Genomic DNA, 7,060 nt, shown 5'->3' with positions numbered 1-7,060 from the left:
AAAAAAAAAAAAAAAAAAAAAAAAAAAAAAAAAAAAAAAAAAAGTCTTGGGACAAAGCCAGGCACAGTGCCTCATGCTTATAATCCCAGCACTTTGGGGGGCCAAGGCAGAAGAATTGTATGAGGCCAGGAATTTAAGACCAGCCTGGGCAACAAAGCAAGACCCTGTCTGTATTTAAAACAATGCAAAACAAAACAAAAGTCCCAGGACAGGTCTTGATGGCCTGATTAGACTTATTAACGTCATGTGCTACTCCAGGAAAGGTGGCCTGCGTTAATGCCTTAGCCTAGGTAACTTGTCCTACCTGTAGAGCCTCCAGCCTAAAGCACAAGGGCTAAAAGTGAAAAAAGGTGATGTCCCCAAAGCAGGAGACAGTTACCACAGAAAGGTGGGGTAGATGCTGAGGGGCAAGTACTGTTTGTTGTTCCTCCTAATTATCTTTCAAATCAACCCCTTTGTCTCTCCTTACATAGACATTATTTTGCAATTCTTGATTGGGCAATTTAGCAGCCTCCTAAACCAGTCACTCCCTGCCCTCCATCCACCCTCGACATGGCTGACAGGATTTTTCTGATGTGATCATGTTACTTAGGGTGGCTTAAAAAATTGTCTACACAAAGTTCAACCTCCTTCATGTGGTGGGAAAGCCCTTGACAACCAACCCTAACCCTTTCCTTTCAGCCGGATCTACCCAGTCCTCCTTTCCTCTCCCCACCCAACCACAACACCCAAACTCTGGTAACACATATTCCACATACATAATGTTCTTCTCAAGTGCTCATGTCTTTAGCAGCACCTCCTTTTTTGTTGTTTTGTTTTGTTTCGAGACAGGGTCTGGCTCTGTTACCCAGGCTGGAATGCAGTGGCATGATCTTGGCTCACTGCAGCCCTGACCTCCTGGGACTCAAGCAATCTTCACACCTCGACTCTCGAAGTGCTGGGATTACAGGCATGAGCAGCTGTGCCCTTACCTCAGTGCTTCCTTTAAGATCCAATTCTGATGTCATCTTTTCTGTGATCCTCCCCTTCACTCCCAGGTGGCAAAGCTCTTCACCCCTTCTTCACTACTTCCTGGTCACTTTGTTTTTTAATTTTTTTTTTTGAGACAAGAGTCTTGCTCTGTCACCCAGGCTGGAGTGCAATGGCACAATCCCAGCTCACTGCAACCTCCGCCTCCTAGGTTCAAGCGATTTTCCTGCCTCAGCCTCTTGAGTAGCTGGGATTACAGGTGTGCACCATCACACTTGGCTCATTTTTTTTTTTTTTTTTTTGAGATGGAGTCTTGCTCTGTCGCCCAGGCTGGAGTGCAGTGGCCGGATCTCAGCTCACTGCAAGCTCCGCCTCCCGGGTTTACGCCGTTCTCCTGCCTCAGCCTCCCGAGTAGCTGGGACTACAGGCGCCCGCCACCTCGCCCAGCTAGTTTTTTGTATTTTTAGTAGAGACGGGGTTTCACCGTGTTAGCCAGGATGGTCTCAATCTCCTGACCTCGTGATCCGCCCGTCTCAGCCTCCCAAAGTGCTGGGATTACAGGCTTGAGCCACCGCGCCCGGCTCACACTTGGCTAATTTTTATATTTTTAGTAGAGACGAGGTTTCACCATGTTGGTCCAGCTGTTTTCGAACTCCTGATCTTGTGATCCGCCCGTCTTGGACTCCCAAAGTGCTGGGATTACAGACGTGAACCACTGTACCTGGCCTGTTTTTACATTTTTATAAAAAAAATTACTTGTTCTTGATTTCATAAGCCACGAAGAGATACATTATCACAGTAGATATTCAAATATTAAAGATAAAACTGAAGTTCCCCTTGATCGTTATTCCCAATTCCAGTCCCCTCCACAGAGGCAGGTATCCTTCTAGACACATTTCCATGAGTTGATACACATGTACGTATCTGGTGTGTATCTTTTTTCCCCCCACAAATGGTGTCATGCCATGCCCGGCAATTATTTATATACAGAACACTTACGTAGCACTGATTGTGTGCCTTATGCATGTTAGAACTAAAAGCGCATGCAATCCTTGTAACAACCATTTGAGGTAGGCGCTCATATTATACCTATTGCACAGTAGAGGAAACTGAGGCACAGAGAGATAAAATAACTTAGCCGGGTGCAGTGGCTCACTCCTATAATCCCAGCACTTCGGGAGGCGGTGGGCAGATCATGAGGTCAGGAGATCGAGCCCATCCTGGCCAACATGGTGAAACCCTGTCTCTACCAAAAATACAAAAATTAGCTAGGCATGGTGGCGCGTGCCTGTAATCCCAGCTACTCAGGAGGCTGAGGCAGGAGAATCGCTTGAACCAGGGAGTCAGAGGTTGCAGTGAGCCGAGATCACGGAATTGCACTCCAGCCTGGGCGACAGGGCGAGACTCCATCTCAAAACAAACAAATAAACAAAAAACAAACAAACAAACAAAAACCCAAACCTATCCAGAGTCACATCCCTAGTAAGTGATGGAGCCAGGATTTGGACTCCAGAAGTCTGGTATAAGAATCCATGTATCCACCACTATAATCATTATTACCTCTCCTCCGCTCCTCAAGCATACTTCTTGAGGAGACAAAATTATTCCTGTTGGCCAGGTGCAGTGGCTCACACCTATAATCCCAGCATTTGGGGGAGGCTAAGGAGAGAGGTTTGCTTGAGCCCAGGAGCTCAAGACCAGTCTGGGCAACGTGGCAAGATCCTGTTTCTAGAAAAAAAATTTTTTAAATTAGCCAGGCATGGTGGTGCATGCCTGTAGTCCCAGCTACTTGGGAGGCTGAGGTGGGATGATTGCTTAAGCCAAGGAGGTCAAGACTACAGTGAGCCTGATGGCACCACTGCACTAAGGCTTGATTGCATTGTTGAGGTGGCAGCCATCCCGTATCATGGGTTCTAGTTTGGTGGTGACTATTACTGCACCTTTCAAAACATAGAGGTGTGGCTGGGCGCGGTGGCTCGCGCCTGTAATCCCAACACTTTGGGAGGCCAAGGCAGGTGGATGATGAGGTCAGGAGATCGAGACCATCCTGGCTAACACGGTGAAAGTGTTATTCTACTAAAAATACAAAAAATTAGCCAGGCATGGTGGCATGCACCTGTAGTCTCAGCTACTTGGGAGGCTGAGGCAGGAGAATGGCTTGGACCCAGGAGGTGGAGATTGCAGTAAGCTGAGATTGTGCCATTGCACTCCAGCCTGAGCGATAGAGTGAGACTCTGTCTCAAAAACAAACAAACAAACAAACAAAAAACACAGAGGCACTTTGCCCAATACCTGCACTTGAACAGCTGTCATTTAGCCAAGTTCATCATGTATAGCGTAACCTGAAGTTGGGATGGAGTTTAGCTGTCTCCTAATTAGGTTTAAAAGGTGCCTTCTTGTCTCTCCACAGGAGGGGAACGGGCTATGGCGTGTAGCTGTGATACATGGGAAAAGAGGGACTATGTTTATAATATTCAGTTTCTCAATCATAATAAAATCTCCATAAATTTTGGTTGGCCGGTTGAATATGCCAGGGCAATCTGGAAGCGGAGGGAAGTGGCAATTCTCCATGTACCCAACAGTTGGTCTGATTATGTAGAGGCTAAAGCCTGTGCCCACTCAACAAATAAGTTACTCTGTGTGATTCCAACTTGTACTCAAAAGCAGAATGCCAATCCATATCCTTACATTACCCAGCCCTTTCTTTTCTTCTGAATGGGAGCCAAAGGTCACTGGTTGGCTCACAGGAATAAGTGGGATCAGTCTCTTGTGTTCTGTCAGCCTATGGGACTTTATGAGAGACAGGTTTAATTCGAGATAAATGGTCCCAGCTGTTTATTCCCAGAAATTTCACTGCAGTTGGGGTACTAAGGAGAACTTGATAGGTCCCTTCCATTTTGGGAAAAGTTGATCTGCTGGGGATCCTTCCTTCCAAGTGTTTGTAGAACCCAGTCTCCCTGCTGGGTTGTAACTAGATTTTCTTCCTTAGTGGGGGAAGGGAGTCTTTGATTTCCATATTCAAGGAGTGCGTTTTGCACTTGTCCTAAGTTGATTACATAATTTTGTAGCTTGAAAGTATCTATGTCTATTAGGAGGTCTCTAGTTAAGAAAGGCCTTCTATACATTATTTCAACATGGCTGAGCTGCAGCTTTCCCTTGGGGGCTGCTGGAACCCGTAACAAGGCTACGGGCAATAAAGATAGCCAGGTTTATGATGTTTTTTGGCATAGTTTAGGCAGAGTCCTTTTTAGACTTTGATTGGCTCTTTCTACTTTCTCTGGAGATTGTGGCCTCCATGCCAAGTGAAGGCAGTACTGAACTCCTAGGGCTGAAGATATGTTTTGGGTAATCGGTGCTGTGAAACACAGGTCATTATCCCTCTGCAAGCTCTTAGGCAGCCCAAATGTAGGAATTATTTCCTTTAATAGGAATTTAGAAACCTCCATTGCCTTTTCGGACCCCATAGGAAAAGCCTTGATCCAACTAGTAAAGGTGTCAACGAATACTAATAAATATTTAAACCTTTTACATGGGGGCATCTGAGTATAATCTATTTGCCAGTCTTCACCAGGGTACATTCTCTTGTGCTGACCAGGTCTTACTGAAGAAGGAGGTAAAGATTGGTTATTTGGGTTATTCCAGGCACATAGTTCACAGGCCTGAGTTATCTGCTTTACTGTTTTAAGTAAGCCTTTTCCAGGGTTATGGGACACCAGGCCTAAGTTGGATGTAAACTGGGGGAACATTTAATGTTTTGCCTGGAACCTTAGTGTCTCATAGTATAGGATTTACTTGGGAGGTTACTTCAATAGGTAAAGTAGATAAGTCCCCTATTGCTTTTCTTCCTTTATCACAGGAAAGGAGAAAGAGCAATCCCTCGTCTGCCTGGTGGTTTCCAAAAGATACCACTGTGGCCGGGCATGGTGGCTCATGCCTGTAATCCCAGCACTTTGGGAAGCTGAGGCCGGCGAATCACCTGAGGTCAAGAGTTCGAGACCAGCTTGGCCAATGTGGTGAAACCCTGTGTCTACTAAAAGTATAAAAATTAGCCAGGCATGGTGGCGCGAGCAGCCTGTAGTCCCCGCTACTTGGGAGGCTGAGGCAGGAGAATCGCTTGAACTTGGAAGGTGGAGGTTGCAGTGAGCTGAGATCATGCCACTGTACTCCAGCCTGGGCGACAGAGTGAGACTCTGTCTCAAGCAAACAAACAAACCAACAAACAAAAACCAAAAGATACCACTGTTTGCAGCTGAGTCAACAAATCCCTTCCCAATAAGGGGTAGGGCATGAAAAGAAAAGTACATGAGAAAACCAAAGTCCCTGAAGAGCAGCTTAAAGGATAGGTAAAATGGTGTCTATGAGCTTGTCCATCTATCCCCATGACCATACAGCTTTGGGGTGACAGAGGCCCATTATAACGGGTCAAAACAGAGTAAGCAGTCCCCATACCCAAAAGGAAGTTAATATTCTTACCTGCCACGTCAAGCGTTACCCAAGGCTCCTCTGGAGATATATGTAGTTGTCCGACAGGGGCTCTGGCAGAAAGTCTCCGGCCCCATCACTCTTGAGCTGGTCTGGCTATTTCAGCCATCATTGTTTCAGGTGCCAATGGCTCCTGTCGAAGCGCTGGGCAGTCCTTCCAATGGCCAGTTTTCTTACAGTGTGCACACTGATTTACACCCAAGGCACAGTGACTCGGACACCAGCTTTGGGATTCCCACCTTTTAGCTTCCCTTGTTCAGGCCAAGAGCCAGGAGGGCAACCCCATGTGGAAGGTGAGCTTAAGGCTACAGCCAAGAACTGCACCTTGTGGGAGGTACTTCCTACTTTTTCTGCTTCCTCTGCTTTGTCCCTGTTACTAAAACCAAAAAATGCCACATCCAAAAACTGTTCCATAGGAATCTGGGGACCCATAGCTGCTTTTTGTAGTTTGCTACGGATATCAGGGGCAGACTGGGTTATAAAATGTACTCCCAAAAGGGTTTATCCTTCCTTTGAGGCAGGATCAGTGTTAGTATATTTTCTGATTCTCTCAACTAAACGCCCTTGAAACAAAGCTGGATTCTCATCTTTACCCTGAGAAACTTCCTTAACCTTTTCTTATGTATTTTATTTTATTCATTATTTATTTATTTTTAATTTTACTTTAAGTTCTGGGATACATGTGCAGAATGTGCAGGTTTGTTACATAGGTATACATGTGCCATGGTGGTTTGCTGCACCCATCAACCCATCATCCAGGTTTTAAGCCCCACATGCATTAGGTATTTGTCCTCTCCCTCCCCACACCACCCCCGACAGGCCCTGGTGTCCTTTTCATAGTTAACAGGCATTTTTATACATTTCTTCATCCCTTCCAACGAACAAGTGACCATATGATCTCTCCTCCCCAAGTCCTCACTGCTCCCTTGATAGTTCCATTCTGGATTTTTTTTTTTTTTGAGACAGAATCTTACTCTGTCACTCAGGCTGGAGTGCAATGGCATGATCTCAGCCCACTGCAACCTCCACCTCCTGGGTTCAAGCAATTCTCCTGCCTCAGCCTCCCAAGTAGCTGGGATTACAGGCACCCACCACCACACCTGGCTAATTTTTTTGTAGTCTTAGTAGAGGCAGGGTTTTGCCATGTTGGCCATGCTGGTCTTGAACTCCTGACCTCGGGTGATCCGCCCGCCTCAGCCTCCCCAAGTGCTGGGATTACAGGCGTGAGCCACCGTGCCCAGCCCCATTCTGGATCTTGATCTGGAACTGCTCCACCTCCTGCCTGATATACATTATGGTTCGGGTTTGGAGCCAATACCTCATCTGCATGGGTCCTGGCTGTCCCGCAAATGGATTCTCTTCCACTGTGCAACACAGAGACAATGAAACATGCAGCTCCTGCTGCGTTAGACCATAGGTCAGACAGAGTTAGTTTCTCAAGCTCATCTAGGAATTGTCCTGAATCTTCAGAGAAATGACCAAACTTCTCTTTACATAGAGCCAACTCAGTCATAGAAAAGGAGACATGTCCTCTCACACAGTACCTTCTTCCCCATTTGCCACCTCTCTAAGGGGACAAAGATTTCCCTTCAGAGGTTGATAAGAGGCT

The sequence above is a fragment of the Rhinopithecus bieti genome, unplaced genomic scaffold, assembly GCF_001698545.2.
Source record: "Rhinopithecus bieti isolate Rb0 unplaced genomic scaffold, ASM169854v2 scaffold_42532, whole genome shotgun sequence".
NCBI classification, from domain to species: domain Eukaryota; kingdom Metazoa; phylum Chordata; class Mammalia; order Primates; family Cercopithecidae; genus Rhinopithecus; species Rhinopithecus bieti.
This window is presented reverse-complemented; position numbering follows the sequence as displayed.